This window comes from Carcharhinus amblyrhynchos, chromosome 11 (genome assembly GCF_965287045.1).
Source record: "Carcharhinus amblyrhynchos chromosome 11, sCarAmb.v2.hapA, whole genome shotgun sequence".
Lineage (NCBI taxonomy): Eukaryota > Metazoa > Chordata > Chondrichthyes > Carcharhiniformes > Carcharhinidae > Carcharhinus > Carcharhinus amblyrhynchos.
The window spans coordinates 69,570,107-69,589,438 of NC_137334.1; the positions used below are offsets into that span (position 1 = coordinate 69,570,107).

Consider the following 19,332-nt stretch of genomic DNA (forward strand, 5'->3'; position numbering starts at 1 on the left):
CTCAGCGACTCTGCGTTGTTGTGTATTATGAAGGCCACCCGAATGCTTACCCGAAGATCAGAGGCTGACTGCCCGCGACCCCTGAAGAGTTCCTTAACAGGAAGAGAACAGTCTTGCCCGGTGATTGTTGAGTGGTGTTCATTCACCCATTGTTGTAGCGTCTGCATTGTCTCCCAGTGTACCATGCCTTGGGACATACTTTCCTGCAGCATATCAGGTCGACAATGTTGGCCAAGTTGCAAGTTTCATTATATCTCATTATATGTTTACCTGTCTCTGCTGCTGATATGCGCAAAATGACTTTCAGTAATTGCATCCTATTTACAGACCAATAGAAATATGCATAATCTGTTTATTCACTTATTTTTTCATCTTGCTTTATCATTTCTTGGCCCTGAATTTCTTGGCCCTGAATGCCTAGGATTTCAATGCTTTCCAACAATATAGTAAGCCTCTTCCTTTGAAATAATAGTCTTTAACTCCTCTTGTTAGCCACGGTTAGAGCACATTTTCTTTGAGATTTTTGTACCTTACAGGAATGTATATTTGCTGTAAATTGTGTGTTAATTCTTTAAATGCTAGCCATTGCATGCCTTCTGTCAAGTATTTTAATGTAGTTTACCAATTTACCTGAGCCAATTTACCTCTCATATCTGGGTGGGTTGCTTTGCTTTGTTTTAAGAACCCTGTTTCAGATTTAACAAAATCACATTCAAGCTCAATATACAATTCTAACATATTGTGGCTGTTCATCCCTAGAGGCCTCCCTACTACAAGGTTATTAATTAAGCCTTTCTCATTGCACAATGCTAGTCCCAAAATACTCTGTTCTGTAGCTCATTCCTCGACATACTAATCTGGAAAACTATCTTGCATTCTGTAAGGGGATTTTCTCAGGATGTCCCACTGGGGGTCTTGTATTCAGTCGATCTCAGCAAACACAAAGACTTGCGAAAGGCAACATGCAGTTAAAGACATTCTTTCTTTGATTAACATGTATTGGGAGAGAGATAGTCAGAGGATTCTAACTTCTCTTTGACATTACATCACATGAGCACAGCAGATGTACAGTTCTGAAGGTTCGATCTTCCCGCTGTATATGTAGTCCAAGCTGGACAGTCCAAGTACATTAATGCATCTTATTTACTTTGGCAAATAGCATAATTAGGAATTCATTGGTCAGCCAAACCCAGAAGTTCTTCCCCATTGCCTAGTAACCTTTGCCTATGCAAATCTGATAGATTGAAGTGTTGCTCCTGCAGTAATGGTAATGAGAAGGGAGGCATCTTTCTTGTCTGTTTTCTGTCCACTTATTAGTGGCAGTTGAAAATGTATATTCATTGGATCTAGAAGCTGAATCCTTTTATTCCTTTTCAAAATCTTTGGTGGCTTGTAGCTGCCTGGCCTACCCCTGACAATAGGGTATATGCTCCAAGCTTCATTGTTCCAAAAGAATGCGGTCTGTCTAATTAAGCTTATTTCCCATTATGCCTAGGGGTAAGTTGCTTATTAGCCAAAGCTCATAAGAACATACAAAAATACAGATCAAATCTATAACACTTGGTCCAAAATGATTATACATGTTCTTAAACAGATAATACTTTTGCATAATATATAAGTGAAGCACATTATGATACCACTGACATATATAAGGCACACTGTGGTCCCTGTTTTACACTAATCTACCTTGTTTTAATAGTTCTCAAAAAGCAGGGGTTTCTATACTCATTGCTGTACATAAAAGCTATAAACTCATTCATTCCAATTATTATTGCAAATTTAGTTCGTCCTTGGATGAAGATTAAAGTCCGCCATGAATACTGTATTTTCTATTTCATATGTAACTCTCATTACTTGGTTCATACTTTTCCCTACTCCTGTTAAGCAACCATTTAAGTTACTTTACATGCCACATTTCTCATGCTTGTAGGTTCCATAAAATTCCTCCACCACTTAACCCTGGCGTCATAGGTGCTACCTGACTATTTCCTTATTTTCCATTTTTATTTTAGATTTGCAGCTCGTATTAGTTTCAATCTGATATTAAATCAAATAATTTGTTACAAATGGCTCCTGCATTTTGTGATGGAATCCAGGTTTTAAGCATGGTTTTTGAGACCCATCCGAATTGAAAAGGGAAACTGAGAAAGGAACTTGACCTTTCCAGCTAAGAAATCAGGGACTGAAATTGAAATGGGAAACCAGAATGTCTGGGAAGACCAAAGCTGGTTGAAAGTATAAAGATAATAAGAGCATAAGAGCAGGAAATTTCAATTTCTCTAACATAGGTTGGGGTGGGGAAAGGGCACAGAGAAATAAGATTTCCCAATGCGTCTACAGAAGCATTTTCTGAATCAAGTTGATGTAACTCTTCTTTCAGAACTGGGACTATATTCAACTCGAAACGTTGGGTGGGATTTCTGGCCTAGCACTGGCGGGCATCATAAGCTTTTAACAGCTGTCCAAATCCTGCCTATGATGACTCAGAACTCTCCACTCACCTGATGAAGGAACAGCATTCCAAAAGTTTGTGGCGTTTACTATCAAATAAACCTGTTGGACTTTAACCTGGTGTTTGTGAAACTTCTTCCTGTGTTTACCCCAGTCCAACGCCAGTAACTCCACATCATGATGACGCTCACCAGTGTCCAAGCTAGAAAATCCTGCCCATTAACTTTGTTACCCTCTCCACAGACACTGACAGGAATGCTGAGGTTTTCCAGTTGGCTCCAATTGTTAAATTTCCAGCATCCGCAGTGTTTTGTTTTTATTTCTCAATCAATATGTTTCTAGCCCAACAAGGAAGCAAATATATCGCTGCAAGGGGAGAAAAGGGGGACATCCAAAGCTGGAGATCCCAGATGACAAAGGAAATAGATGTTACAGTAAATCAGTACAAATGGTTGTGACACACGTCAGGTACAGAACGCCATCGAAAACAGTGCAGAAAACAGGAAGCGCAGAGGAAAATTTAGAAAAAGAGATATGAAGGGCATAGAGAAAGTTTGAGAAAAGATTAGTAGGTGACGCAAAAGGGAATATAAATATCTTTTGTATATAAATCAAAAGTAAAAGGATAGTTAAAGGAATGTTTGGGGCATGGCAAGTTGAGCTGAAGGGCCTGTTTCCATGCTGTGAACCTCTATGACTCTATGACCTCTGTTAATATCTTTGCTGCAAAAACTATTAGAGTCCATTGTCAAGGGCAAAATTAATTCTCATTTGGAAAGCATGAGTTAATTAGAGGCAGCCAGCATGAACTTTTTAAAGGTAAAACATTTCTAAATAACCCGATATAGTTCTTTGATGAAATAACAAAGAGGCCTGGAAAAGGTAGTGCAATAGGTGTTCTAAGTGTGGATTTTCAAAAGGCATTTCATAAAGTATTACATGACACACTTATTCAGAAAATAGAAACAGGGCTGGCTCCCTTCATAGGGGAACATGTCATGTTGGGCGGTGGGGGTCTGGAGGAGGAGGGTTGCTGGGGGATGGAAATTTCCAGCCGTCATGTTATTAACAAAATGGTGATAGCTTGGTTATGTAATTGGCCAAGGACTAAAGGTCAAATTTTTGAATAACTGTTTTCCTTTCTGGCAGGAGAAAAGTAAACACTGGGGAATCCAGAGGTCAGTATTAAGAGCATGATTTTTCAATGCTTAGAAATGGCTATAGGGAATATGATTTTGATGTTTGTTGGTGATACATAACTTTGGCAACCTAGTAAATAGTGAGTCAGTAGCAGACAACCAAAGGTCACAGGCGGACCAATAAAATGCACAGACACATGACAGATGCAATTTGATGCGGACAAGAGTGAAGTGGTATACTTCCTTCCTGCATTTGACCTTCCACAATACATCACCTTGCATTTGTTCCATCTGCTATTTCTCTGCCCAAATGTCCAGCCTACCTATATCCTGCTGTATCCTCTGGCAATCCTCCTTAATATTCGCAGTTCCCTCAATCTTTGTGTGGTCCACAAACTTACTAATCAGACCACCTATATTCTCCGCCAAATCATTTATATATATTACAACAGTGGTTCCAATACTGTTCCCTGCAGAATACAGCTGGTCACAGATCTCCATTCTGAAAAATACCTCCACTATTCCCTGTTTTCTATGACCAAGGACTAAGCCAGTTCTGCATCCACCTTATCAGCTCAGCACAGATTCCATGTGACTTCACCTTATGTATCAGCCTGCCATGAGGGACCTTCTTAAAGGACTTGCTAAAGTCCATGTAGACAACATCCACTACCCTGCCCTCATCAAGCACCTTCTAATTTCCTCAAAAAACTCAAACACATTTGTGAGACATGATCTCCCGTGCACAAAGCCATGCTGCCTATTGCTAATAAACCAACACGTTTCTGTGTAAAGCATTTCTGGACATCCTGAAGTCATAAAAAGTATGATCAAAATGCAAATCTTTGCTTTTTTAAAAATGCTACTGTTTGATTCAATGCATTTAACAGGTGCTGATACTCCAACACATTTCAGACTCCCATTATCATTTGTTAATAATATAAAGCAACTTTTAAGAAGGGTTCTAACTTCAATGAGCTTTTCCAATGGAGCAAATCCTTCTTGATTTTTATTATTTCAGGAACTTGTTCATTCAAGATTTCAGATCAGCCATGATCTTACTGAATGGTGGGGCAGGCTCGAAGGGCTAGATGGCCTACTCCTGCTCCTATTTCTTATGTTCAAGTTTTCCAAGTCGCATAAATCACAAGTTGAAAGATCATCTAAACTGTTCATTATTATTTAACTCATTGATATAAATAATTAACAGATACCTGAACCACATAGATTTACACCAGCTGCAGAAGGAAACTCCAAAAGTAGAATTGCGGTGTCATTTCTTTTATAAAAGTGCAAGTAAGTATGACCACCCTTGTCAGCCATGACATGGCAATATTCCTAAAAGTGCTTTGTTTCAAATAACATAATTTTTCTAGTTGCTTGTGTAAATAGAAAGAATTGATGTATCTCACAACTGTGAGAAGCAGCTATGTTTAGCAATTGAAAAATATGTAACATGAAAAATTTTTTCATAAAAATTCCAGGGGTGGAAGGTAATTAGCACTGCTGCCTCACAGCACATGGACCCGGACAGCCTTGTGTGGAGTTTGCACATTTTCCCCACGTCTGCATGAATTTCCTTCGGCTGCTCTAGTTTCCTCCCACACTCCAAAGATGTGTAGGTTAGGTTGGTTGGCTATGGTAATTTGTCCCTTAGTTGGGGGCGGGGTTACATGAGATTGCAGGGATAGGGCCTGGGTGGGATTGTTGTCGATGCAGATTCAATGGCCAGAATTTTACCGCCCTGCCCATGACAGGAATCGAAGCAGGCGAGGGCAGACAATGGAAGGATTGGATGACCTCGGATGGGATTTTACAATATCGGGATAAACAAGGCCATAAAATCCTGCCCAATGGGTCAAATGGCCTCCTTCTGCACTGTAGGGATTCTATGATTCTATGATTCAATTAGGCTAGCCCATCTAGAAGCTAAGCACACAGCAGTACAGTTTACTAGGAAAAACTGTCAGAAAGAAATTAGCCTTTAAGATGATCTAAAGAATGCATGAAAGTGCAGTTAGTTGTAATTGAGCAGGGAGAGGGTCAACCCTTTCAGTCAAATGTCTGCCCTTAATTACAATCTACACAAATCCTGGAAGTAATTCATCAGTGCAAACTAATTAGTTTTTAATATTTAAAAAAAATGTTGTGAAGGTTTTTTTATAAATCACATTTTCATTTCTATAGTCTCTGGTGGAATGAAGACAGCTCAATTAAATAACCTCTTTACAGTTCCACCAGAACATTATAATCAATGTTTCTTTGAGTTTTCTATTAATCGCTTCCTTCGGATCCATCTTCATCATCAGAGGGATGATAATTTGTGTTAATTTGAATGTCTGACTTACAGGATAAAATTCAAACCATTCTGCCTGCAATGGTGTCAACCCCTCAATTGGAAATGTCTTCTCTCATAGAGGTTTACAGTTTGGAAACAGGCCCTCCGGCCTAACTTGTCTATGCCGCCCTTTTTTTTACCACTAAGCGAGCCCCAGTTGCCTGTGTTTGGCCCATATCCCTCTATACCCATCTGACATAACTGTCTCTCATTCTATCATTTCTTTATTTTTCCTTGTAAAATACCTTTTCAATATAATGGGCTGGATTTCCATGTTAGAAGCGCATAGCAAGAATCCAGAAATTTCCTGGCTTAGCATGCCCACCTCAAAGGAAAGTGCCATTAAAGGCAGAATGGGGGAACACACTGGACACAATTCTGACACTGATACAGGAGCTGCCAAGTGCCAAGATGGGCTGCTTTTAACTGAGGCCTGCAACATTTCTTCAGGGACTTCAATATGGCATCCTCTTGCCCTCGCCACTCGTATACCTCCAGCCCTCTACACACACCCTATGCCCATCCATGCCAAGTCATACCAAGCCATGCCCACAACTGTCTCTAAGGTTCCTCATACCTTCTGTGCCTACCCATGCACAACCACCAACCCCAATGGTCCTCATGCTCACCATGCCAACTCATAGCAGTTCTCTGCCCATTCACCCAGTGTGCACTCTATAGAAAGTTCAGATCCCAGCACTGATCCCTGTAGCACACCACTGGTTACTTCTTGCCAACCAGAGAATGGTTCATTTATACCTACTGTCTGTAAAATCTCTGTGATGATTCCCACGGTGGGCAGGACCAAAACATTTACCTCTACGGGGCAATCTAAAGTTCATATTCACCAGGATTAGTGGCAGGAGCTCAGATTTCGGCAAAACCCCAGATGTTATGGATCTTGCCAACGAGATCGCGACTTCTGATTATTGCTGCTCTTGCCAATGATGTATTCAGGTTCACACCTATAATGGGCAGGAATCTTATCCCCGCTGTCACATATTGACTCTCCGCATTTTATTCAAACTGCGTCGATGAGACATCACATTGGCACAATTTATCACTGATTCACCCAGATGTGAACCTGTCGTGGAGATTCCCCTTGGGGCATAAGGCTGAGTATAAGTTGGGGGAGAGGGATATTGACAGACCTCTGCCAGTTCTGATCAGGGTGGGGATGAGGGTGGCTGGAGGGAGGTCATTGTTTGTTTTGATTGAGGCCTCCTTTAAACTTGGATAAAATCTGTTTTTAGCCCAATTAATTGGTATTCAATTATGTCATTCCCCTTTTCCCTTGCTCTTATGTCCTGGCTTTCTTATAAAGTTACGCTTGACGGAATAGGGGCCATTTGATTCCACTTTCTTATCTCTTACACTATTATCAATCTCCAGGCTGGTAACAACAGACATCTTTATTACCTCTAACAAGCCCAAACTTTCTCTCGGTTTGAGTCCAGTTCTCCTACACAATTTATTTCATTTTGGAGGCCTTCCCTGTTCTGACATGTCTGTGACTTGATTGAATTGATCATCATGCTTTGCATTTTGAGTCCCAGTGCAGTTCAGTACAGTTTTCCAGATACTTTTGGTCTGCATTCTCCTTGCACCTCAATTTTCCATGTTACCAGCATGAGACAGACTTCACACACAGTGCTACACTTCAATCAGTCTACATTATTTACTATAAAAGAAATAAAGAAAGTTGCATAGTTAAAAAGTTATTAATACAGTGAAATAAAATAAATGGTGCAATAACTTACAATAGCCTGAAACATCCCTTTAAAATGTCTGCCACTGCATCTCTAATGATCTATGCCTTAACCTAATTTGCCAGTTCACTTTGGCTAGTTCTGCAATCATGTCCCCATAATTGCTCTCATTTAAGTCTAAAATTCTAGTCTTGGAATCACTCTTCTCTCATTCAAACTGGCCTACTCCTACTCCTATTTCACATATTCCTAGGTTTCTCATTTCTCACATAGGTATCTTTCTCTCCTGCCTTATCTCTATTCTTTGATTTACGAATCTTCTCAAGTTTGATCCCTTGCGCCCACTATTTAGTTTAAAACTTTCACTCCTTACCTAGTTACATGGCTAACGAGAACACTGGTCCCAACGCGATTCAGGTACAGATCACCCCAATAGTACAGCCCCATTTTCTCCGGTACTGATGCTAGTAGCCCATGAAGTAGAACCTACTTCTCCCACACCAGCCTTTGAGTCATGCATTTGTTTCTCTAATCTTATTTGACCTTTGCCAATTTGCAGATGGCTCAGAGAATAATCCAAAAATTATTACCATTGAAGTTCATCTTATCATATTGACTTTCCAACCCTCATTCTTTGCCTATGTTGTTGGTAGCTGAATGGACAACAACAGCTGGATCCTGCCCCACTTACTCCAAGATTCATTCAGGCCTGAGCATATATTCCTAATCCTGGTGCCAGAGAGAAAACACAGTAAGAAATCTCACAACACCAGGTTAAAGTCCAACAGGTTTATTTGGTAGCAAAACCTCTAGCCTTCAAAGCTAGTGGCTTTTGCTACCAAATGAACCTATTGGACTTTAACCTGGTGTTGTGAGACTTCTTACTGTGTTTACCCCAGTCCAACGCCGGCATCTCCACATCATGGCCAGGCAGGAAATACAGCATTCTGGACTCTGGCTGTTGCAGTGGTGAACAGTATCAATCTCCCTCTTATGCTATCCTACATTCATTTTTGCTCCCCCCAGTCTTGAATGGCTTCCTGTTCCATGATGCCATGGCCAATCATCTCACCCACCCGGCAGCCCCACTCTCATCCAAACAAGAACTCAAACACATTGGACAATTGCAAAGGCTGAGGTAATGGGTCCCATTATCTACCTCTTTTGCAGTTACACCCTCCTATCCCTGATCACTGAACAAATCGGAAAACCCTATGCTCATGGGTGTGACGACTTCTTGGTCAAGAATGCCCTGCTGAATTGTTCAATGTCATGGGTATGGCAAGATTGGTTATTTTAAAACAGCCTGCCACTCAAAGAAATCTGTGTTTACAAAACTGAAGGAGAGATGGTGAAGGATGCTTTATCCAAGAGATACAGGAACCAGACAACCAGGAAATTTCACTCTGAAGATGAATGAAACTGAATGCCAATACTGAAGTCAATGGACATCAAACAGAATTTGAATTGGATACAGGAGCCAGAGTCCCAGTGTTTCTGACAGAGTTCAGTGGCTGCAAAAAATTATTCTGAAGTTTTCATCAATCCAACACGAAGGACCAAAACTAATGGCTCCATCCTGAATCCATGTTGATCTGATACAATGTAACAAGATGGTGAAACAAAAAATAAATCCAATGGCATTGGTAGACAAAAACCTAGCAAAACTCACAAAAAGTATAATCTTTACCAAGCTTGTTAGTGCGAGTGGGCGAAACGACCACTATGGACTCAGGGTGTAGTTCAATAGAGGCACAGCTTTATTTTCTTTTTACGTCGACGGAGGTGCAGTCAGGACATACAATCGACCTGTCCCGAAAGCACACGAAAGACTCCCCTGCAGCGGGCTACAGTTATACCTGAACTTCGCGTTTCAAATGCTAATCTTTTATTTACAGTATTTGACTTCAGCCATCCTGTTTCAATGTTTTCGAGGGTTGGAGCAATTGTTTTAAGTGTGTGTTAATGGTTTTTGTCTGATTGGTTATTAATGGTCTAGAATCTCTGGGGTTTGAACCATAGATGTTGTCATTGATCTCAAAAGAGGTTTGAGGGGCCAGGAATGATTCCTTAACTATGCTAATTTTTAGGTGTCTCCATGGGTTGTTTGACTGTTTCAGAAGTGCTGATTTTGATGGGGTGGAGATTTTAGTTCCTGTAGGTGCCATCCTGTTCAGCTTCCCTTATGTGCTAGCCCTCATTTGCATGCTAAAAGCATGCTCTTGCCTACAGATCGGCGTCTGTTACTTTGTGATTTTTAGTGGAGAGACTCTGAGTGTAATTTTAGTCTGCTTCCATTTTGTGTGCCCAATTTCATAAAACTTGTTGTCCAATAACAAAGCTCAACACAAACGGAGGATTCTGGCTTTTGCTACTGGATCAGGAGTCAAAACCCTAACCACTTTGATAATCCGCTTTGGATATTACTAATCACCTTGAGAATGCATTTTGGATGCAACTAACCACTTAATAATGCCCTTTGGACATTTCTGTTTCAAATGTCTGCTTTTTGGCATCGGACCTGCATTGGAAATTTTCCGAAGGACGATGACCAACATACTCATGGACATATAAGATGCCAAATACCACATAAACAACGTTTTAATCCTCGGTTTAACAAGGGAAGAACATGACAAGAGGGAAAGTGACATCTTACAAGTGCTGCAAAATGCTGGCTTGACACTCAATGTGATAAGTGAGTTTTCCAAACCCACAATAAAATTCCTAGGCCATATTGTGCAGGCAACAGGAATCACTGCCAATCCACAGAAACTAAAAGCTATAAAATAATTTCTGCCATCCAGGAATATCACCGAATTACAAAAGGTTCTGGCAATGGTGATCCAACTGGGAAAATTCCTACCTCACTCAGCTCAAATAAATGAACCTGTAGGACATCTTTTGCAACAAGGCAAGGTGTGGTGCTGGACAGTAGCACTCATTTTAACAAGTCAAAATTATGTTAATCCCATCAGAGATGTAGCTCATTGTGATCCCAAACTCTCTCATAGTGGTTGATTATTACTTTGTTTGAAGATGCAAAGACTACATTGCCTCATCTTTGACGCTGAAAGACGATATCTTTCATACATGGCACTTTGCACATTGTCATCGCTAACAATCGGTCACAATTCGCCAATCAGTGTTTCCAATCAGGTTTGCAGCATCATTTAGATTTAACCATATCACAAGTTCTTCAGCATGCCCTCAGTCCAATGGAGAGGCTGAGAGGAGATTACATACCATAAAAATCTGCTGAGGGAGAGTTGACAAGGGGGAACCAGTAAATGTGGTATATTTGGACTTTCAGAAAGCGTTTGACAAAGTCCCGCATAAGAGATTATCATGCAAGATTAAAGTGCATGGGATTGGAGGAAGTGTATTGCGATGGATAGAAAACTGGTTGGCAGAGTTGAAACAAAGAGTAGGAATTAATGGCTGCTTTTCAAATTGGCAGGCGGTAAGTAGTGGGGTGCCACAGGGATAGGTGCTAGGACCCTAGCTATTTACAATACAAATTAATGATTTAGATGAGGGAACAAAATGCAACATTTTAACTGGGTGAGTGGGCTAATCAATGGCAGATGCAGTATAATTTGGATAAGTGTGAGGTTATTCAGTTTGGAAGCAAAAACAAGAAGGCAGATCACTATCTGAATGGCTGTAAATTGAGAGAGGGGAGTGTGCAGCGTGACATGCGTGTCCTTGTGCACCAGTCACTGAAGGTAAGCAGGCATGTGCAACAGGCGATAAAGAAGGCAAATGGTATGTTGCCCTTCTGTGTGGAGTTTGCCCATTCTCCTCATGTCTGCGTGGTTTTCCTCTGGGTGCTCCGGTTTCCTCCTACAGTCCTCCTACAGTGGGTTATGTTGATTGGCCATGCTAAAATTGCCCGTTAGCGTCCTGGTATGCATAGGTTAGAGGAATTAGTGGGTAAAATATGTAGGGGTATGGGGGTAGGGCCTGGGTGGGATTGTGGTCGGTGTAGACTCGATGGGCTGAATGGCATCTTTCTGTACTGTAGGGTTTCTATGATTTCTATGATTCATTGCAAGAGGCTTCGAGTACAGGAGCAGGGATATGTTGTTGCAATTATACAGGGCCTTAGTGAGGCCACATCTAGAGTATTGTGTGTAGTTTTTGTCTCCTTTTCTGAAGAAGGATGTTCTTGCTCTTGAGGGAGTTCAGCAAAGGTTTACCAGGCTGATTCCAGGGATGATGGGATGTATGTATCAGGAGAGATTGACTAGGTTAGAATTGTTTTCACTGGAGTTCAGATGAATGAGGGGGGATCTAATAGAGGCTTATAAATTTCTAATAGGTCTAGACAGGATAAATGCAGAGAGGATGTTCCCAATGGTGGGGGAGTCCAGAACCAGGGATCACAGTCTGAGGATTCAGGGTAGACCATTTACGAGGAAGATGAGGAAACTTTCTTCACCCAAAGAGTGGTGAACCTGTGGAATTCATTACCACAGAAAGTAATTGATGCCAAAATGCTGAATGCATTCAAGAGATGGCTGGATTTAGTACTTGGGGCAAATGATTATGGAGAAAAAGCAGGATTAGATTATTGAGTTGGATGATCAGCCATTATCTTAATGAATGGCAGAGCAGGCTTGAAAGGCCAAATGGCCTCCTCCCCCTCCTATCTTCTGTTTCTTTCAAAGCAAAGACAATGAGCTAGCCCTACTCAGATATAGCTCCACACCTTTGCATAAAATCATAGGGTTTTGAGATGTAAATCCCTTCTAATCAATATTTCTATGTTTTTCTAGAGTCCTCAGTTGTGCTTGGCTTAACAGGGAACAAATAACTAGCATGTACAAATCAAGCAGAATTTATGAAGGAAAGAAGTGACGATAACATGGAAACCCCTCATCCATCAAATTCCTAATGGCCCTTGAGCATTGTCAACACAGACAATGAGTGGAGTTTTCCAGCCACGCTCACCCCTAGGACGGAAATCCCTGCCTGAGGTCAACAGGTCTTTGCAAGGTTCATCAAATTTTCTGTCCCGCCCGCTGTGATTCCCATGACTGGCGGGACAGGAAAATTCAACTCAATGTCTTTCTTTCTTTCTGTCTTCAAAGTGACACTGAACTGTGTCCAGAAGAGACATAGCCCAGAGGCCACGGTAACACTGTGTCAACAAAGATAGTGATTTTCCAACTCTTATCTCCACGTCTCATTGTTGCTCCCCCCTTATTTGGAATTGGTCCAAATTCACCTCCACCACTGGCTAGAGATAGTCACCTCACTGCTTAAAGATAAAATTATCCAAAGTTCAACCTACATTTCAGTAGTCCTTCAAAGTTGATTTAAAAAAGAGCTCTTAATTGTAATGTGAGCAATTAAGAAAGATGCAGCTGCTCAAACTTAAGACTCAGGGCATAAAATAATTAAGTGTAGCTTCTAATAAACAACAGCCTTCAGTAAAGAATCCCAACTGTCTTGACTGCCCACTCTCTCACGAACAAATATTCAAAGTAAACAATTTAATTTTAAATGTAGTTAAAGATAAAATTCATAGAGCTTACAGTCCAACAACAAAGCCTAAAATTAAGTAGAATTATCAAAATCCTACAATGGTTTTGCATGCTTTCAATGGACTGCAGGCTAAGAACACAACTTCCTTTCCTTCTCCACATACTGATGCTAAATATCTCAGTGGAATACCATAGTTGTGACAAAGAGAAGAAAGTTACAGAGTAGATCAAGCTCATACTTTCAATTAGTGACCCAGACTTCATGACTTTGCATTCTCGACAAGGATGAGACATTCAGCAAGAAGGTACCATCATCAAGAAGTTACCACAATTGAGACCATCTCTGGTCCAAAGTGAAATGGATATCACTCAAAGAAACAAGAGTATTTTGATTGCAATGAATAGGAAACCGTTAGCAGGTGGGTTGCTTGTCCTGATCCTCAGGAGAACAGAACCACTAATGAGGGAAACAGGGAGTGACTACCCTCAGGGAAATTAGTTCAGAGAAAACTGATCCTCAAAGGGAGTGTTGTAAGTGCTCAAGGAGATTGGTGAAAGCACAAAGAAGACTGTCCCACTAAAAGTAGAGACTTAGCAGGAGGTCCAGGAAGATGCCAAGATAATAATGGAGGAATTAAGATATGGGGTAGATGTAAAGGGTTAACTCTAAACTATGAATAGTTACTGAGTATGTGCATAATGTGACATGTCATCTTAATGTCATTGACTAAGAGAAAACAATTAATAAAACAACTAAGAGAGGAGCTGTAGCTATCTCCTAATGTTCTGTAATCATTTATTTAGTCAGTTATGTGAAGAAGAGTTTTGAAAGAAAGACCATTGTTTCCAGCAAAATCTGTTCTAGAGTAAGAAAACTAAGGTCTCTTGAGATAATCCAACAATAATAGGCGTGTGTGCAGCTGTATCAGCAAATTAATGGAATTCTGGCTCTCAACCAAGCATGCAAATTAAGTTGTCGGCATCATCATAATCTTCAGTGCCTAAGTTTCTCTTTTAATATTTTTCCAACCATGGGAAACAAGGACCATAAGCTATTACTGAGGTACCTCCACCTCAAAATGTCAATCATCTTTTTTGGGTTTAGTAAATTACTATAAAATGTTTCTCCCACATCTGGCTACTATTCTTAAACCCTAAACAACTTAATTGTCAAAACAGAAATTGGAAGTGGATAGATCTGTGAGAAAGCAATCACACAAGTTAAGGAGGCACTGCTGAAGTCTAAAGTCCTGATGCACTTTGATCTGAAGTTACCCTTGCAACTGGCATCATGTTACAAGGCTGGTGTGATGGTTTTCCATATAATGCTCACAGATGAAGAGAAGCCATTAGCTTTTGCATGAAGGTCCTTGAGGAAAGCAGAAATCAATTATATTCAGATAGGGAAAGAAGCCCTGGCAATCATTTTTGACCTAAAATGGTTTAATCAATTTCTGTGGAAGGTAGTTTACTTTATTGAAGGACAATCATCCTCTGACAATGATAATGGCAGCAAGCAGGATGCAGAGATGGGAATTACTGTTGTAAGCTCACACGATAAAGTATCATCAGTCAAACCTGCATGTCACTGCTGATGGACTCTCCTGATCCCCTTTCCTAACAATTTGTCAATAAACAGTTTATGTGGAAACATTTTCTACTTTCAGTAAGTAGCTAACACTCCTATAACTGCAGGACATGTTAAGACGCATACCAGAAATGATCCAGTACCGTCAGAAATCATGGACATGATGCTTCATAACAAGATCTCGAAAGCAAAGCCTGAGTTAAAGCCACATTCCACCCGAAGACTCAAACGGTCCACACAGGCAGATTATTTCCTCTGGGGAATGAGAGTCATCATTCCACCATTATTAAGGAAATGTGCATCAAATCAATCACGGGAAGGCCACCGTGGCATCATAAGGATGAAAGAGATAGTCAGAAGCTATTTTTGGTGGCTACGGCTTGGTGCTGAAATCGAGGAGAAGGCAGGAATATGTTTGTCTTCTGCAAAAGTACAGAACCTGCCGCCATTAGCCCCACTGTACCCATGGGAATGGCCAAAAGTGGCATGGGTAAAAGTATATAGATTATGCCAGACCGTTCGAAGCCCATATGCTTCATATTCGACACATACTCAAAATTAGCCTGAAGTCATCATTATGAAGAGAATGTCCTCAGAGAGAACAGCTGTGAGACTGGGTGAAATCTTCAGCCAATTCAGTTACCCTGAACAATTCATGAGCTATAATGTGCTGCAATTCATTTAGCAACAATTCACAAACTATTTAAATGAGAATGGGATTCAACACATCCAATCCACTCCTTATCATCCTGGAACAAATGGGCCAGCAGAATGCTTTGTACAGATGATGAAACGTTATTTGAAGGGAACTAGAAAGCAAGGTTCATAGTCTAAATGATTGAACCAATTCCTGCTGACGTACAGAAATATTGCACACTCAACAACCCAAGTTTCTCCGGTGTTGCTCATGGTTTAATATCAACACTGCACGGCATCTGATTGGCTGAAACTACTCAAAACAAGAGAAATTGTTGAGAAAAAAACAGCAAGGTCAGGTTTGACAATGAGAGAACAAGGCAAAATGTCATGTTTTTTATCAGAGTAAAGATGTTCCAGAAAGGAACTATACCACAAGTGAAAAGTGCATACCCGCCATCACCTTAGCACAGACAGGACTAGTTTCCTACACATCAGACAATGTAATACAGAGAAGACATGTCGATCAACTTTTGGCATCAAGAACCAATCTCTCATAGACAGAACTGGCAAACAATCTATATCAAGATGTTTCAAGAGAAGACCTGACACTACCCCAGCCAAATGGAGAAGACAGTACCTCACTTCAACACCAAGTCAACGTCAGAACACTATGTTGACTCTGGCTCGGATAACCACAGACGACATCCAAGTCAAGCCAAAGGCACTAGAAATTGCAGTAAACACTAAAAAAAAGCTGCCTGAGGCTCAGCAACAAGCGCACAGAGAATGGCGGCTTCCAGAACATCTGACCTATTGATTGTTGTTGATTATTAATTGTTCATATTGCTAATTTTGATTGTTAACATTATATTGTTATTGGTGTTGGAATCTTTGATTTAAAGGGGAGAAAAAGTGTTGTGTATTCATGTTATTTCTACCGTTTCATCACTAGCAGTTTTGCAGTGGAACAGGGGCACTTTAAGAGACCGATTGCGTGACGTAGCTGATGCCATGATTGGCTGTTTATATGGGCAGGCAGGCAGTCTACCTTAGCAGACTGTAGTGGTAACATCCTTTCATTAAACCTCTTCATTTGTCTAAACCTTCGAGGACTGCAGCCTATCTTTTCAGATCACCACTGGTACCACATTGGCAGCTTTCCAATCCTTTGGCACAATTGCAGAATCCAAGGGTTTTTGGAAAATGACTACCAGTGCATCCACAAACTCTGGAATCTTTGGCAAAATGCCTTAGGTATCGGTGGCACTTATAGAATCATAGAAACGCTACAGTGCAGAAGGAGGTATTTTGGCCCATCGAGTCTACACTGGCAACAACCCCACCCAGGCTCTATATCCAGAACCTCACATATTGACCCTGCTAATCCCTCTAATTTCACATCCCGGGACACTAAGGGGCAATTTAGCATGATTAATCAACCTAACCTGGACTTGGAAGGTCCCAACTAATAACGAGCTGCTTCTGCTATCAGAAAACACAGTGGCAATGGGCCAGGAAATTCTGCCCATAGAAACTATTGCTGTAAAGAACAAAGAGTGGAAGCAGAGGTGAGAAGAGATAAGGCACATTAACAAAGAGTTGTTTGCTTGTCATACAGTTGAACAGCATAGAAAGCTGACAACAGAATGAGAGAACAAATTGTGAATTGAACAATTCAGTTTTGCCATAGCTAACTTGAATGTTTACTAAAGGAAGTCTCTCGGGAATCTGTGCATTAAGATTGTCATTAAACCTAGGTAAGAAGATTCTAAAGGAGTGCGTAGTTCGGGTGACAAGTGTCTCCAGGGGACACAAATGGCTTTGAGTTACCATCACAATAACTAATGGACCAATCAACTGACGACATTCCAGAGGCTGAGTGTGAGAGTACACATGGTGCTATATTTGTACCGAAAATGATAAGAATGCTTGTAATCTTTTGGGAAAATCTCTGTTGTATCTGCTTTTCCATTGCACTAACCGTAATTTGCCTGTTCATTTAGGTTAATTTACATGCATTCTGATCTATGTTAAAGTGAAAACTATAAACAAGTGAAATCTTGTTGGTAATTTCTTCGTTTGTGGGTTTTTCAGCAAATTTGGTTATTTTGGTTTACAGTTCCTCTGCTGGAATCATAACAACTCACCCAAAAATCAATGGAAATAAATGTTTAGGCTGAAAACTGTGAATTGAAATTTTAAAGTTAAAGTGAAGTAAAAGTTTATTTATTCCTCGCAAGTAAGGCTTACATTAACACTGCAATGAAGTTACTGTGAAATTCCCCTAGTCACTACAGTCCAACACCTGTTCTGGCCAATGCACCTAACCAGCTAGTCTTTCAGACTGTGGGAGGAAACCCGGCGCAGACACAGGGAGAACGTGCAAACTCCACACAGACAGTGACCCAAGACAGGAATCAAACCCAGGTCCCTGGCGCTGTGAAGCAGCAGTGCTAACCACTGTGCCACCGTGCCGCCTCAGATTTAAGCACCCAACATGGGGCATGACCCACATCCCTGGGATTAAGAGTCCCATGCTCTACCAACTGAGCTAGCTGGGCATTAATCTATTCACAATGTTGTGGAAGTCTCTGCAATGTAAATTGAATGAATTCCACACCATTCCAAGTCAAGATTTTTACCAAGCTCCTTTTTACTTTTCTGCAAATATGATGTTAAATTCTTCAAATCATGACCACACCGTCTCATCAGTGAGAATTTCTTAAATCAAGGAAGCAGTGCCTGAGGGGTAACTCTTTTTGGACAAGAGTTTACGCTCTGCAGCTTGATTCCTGGCAGTTACAGTCGTTGGTCACCTTAACACAGACACACCAGTGCCACTAATGCAAAACAAATTGCTTTTTGATGACTCATTAATTGAGAAAAGACACAAGCCACTTATCTGAAACATACCCATTGAAATTTATTTTGTGTGTATCTACAAAACATTAAGTAGTCTCAGGTGAGTAATGAAGAAGCAGTGCTCCAAAAGCTCATGATACCAAATAAATCTGTTGTACTTTAACCTGGTGTTGTGAGATTTCTTACTGTGCTCAACCCAGTCCAATGCCAGCATCTCCACATCATAGAAAACATTAGGCCGGAACTGAATTCCCAAACCAAAGTGGAGCTATTTTTCCTTATTAAGGCACAGATTGTTAAATGTTGGCAAATTTGGACTATTTCAAGTGTTGTTCGGTTTATCCTGTTAAAAGAACACATGCTGAGAAACACACATTCTACTGTGTCTTTTTGACTTTCCAAAAGACAGCATCCATCATTTTGAGACCTTCAGCATTTGATTTTGTCTCTGTTGTTTCTGTAATGGCATTTTGTTGGCTATGAGGATGATGTAGAAGAAAGCAGCACAACTGACAGAGGCTACTGAAAGATGTTCTGTTGCTTCCTTTATGGCCACTACCTGGTCTTTGCTCTCGTAAAAAAAAAGGGGCTGAGGAGTAAGATATTTGAAATTATGAAGGCTTTTGGTAGGATGGAATCAGGGTGGATGTTTCCTTTTTTGGGAAAGAATATAAACTATCTTATATTAATGGCCTCTTGTCACAAAGAAACCCAAATGACAATTCAACACAGATTTCTCTACCCAAAAAATGTGATATCACAGGGAGACATCGAAGTGAAGAATATGGATGTATTTAAGGAAATCATCTGAGGGAGAAGGAGAAGGCAATATATGCTATTGATGGTAGATTTATACAACCGAAACTGGGGGAGGATAGAGTGGAGCATAAACACCAGTATGGACTGGTTGGACTGAATAATCCTATAAATTCTCACTCATTGTAGGAGAAATTCTATAGGTAATCATTCCTTCATGGAGTAAAAAGAACAAACAGAGAACAGGACAAACAAAGGAAGTTATTTTAGTTTTCTTCATAGGGCTAGAGGATCCTGGTTATTCCTTGCATGAGTGCTCTAAACTTTCTTTGCGTGGAAAGCTGAGATTACCCTACCTCAG

At 40.6% G+C, this 19,332-nt stretch overlaps 1 non-coding gene across 1 annotated transcript; it reads right to left on the reverse strand.

The window, feature by feature from the left end:
- Positions 1–17,842: 17,842 nt before the first annotated feature.
- trnak-cuu (transfer RNA lysine (anticodon CUU)) lies at positions 17,843–17,914 on the reverse strand. The gene has a single exon. It is a non-coding gene; the product is annotated as a tRNA-Lys (tRNA).
- Between the last annotated feature and the right edge of the window lie 1,418 nt (positions 17,915–19,332).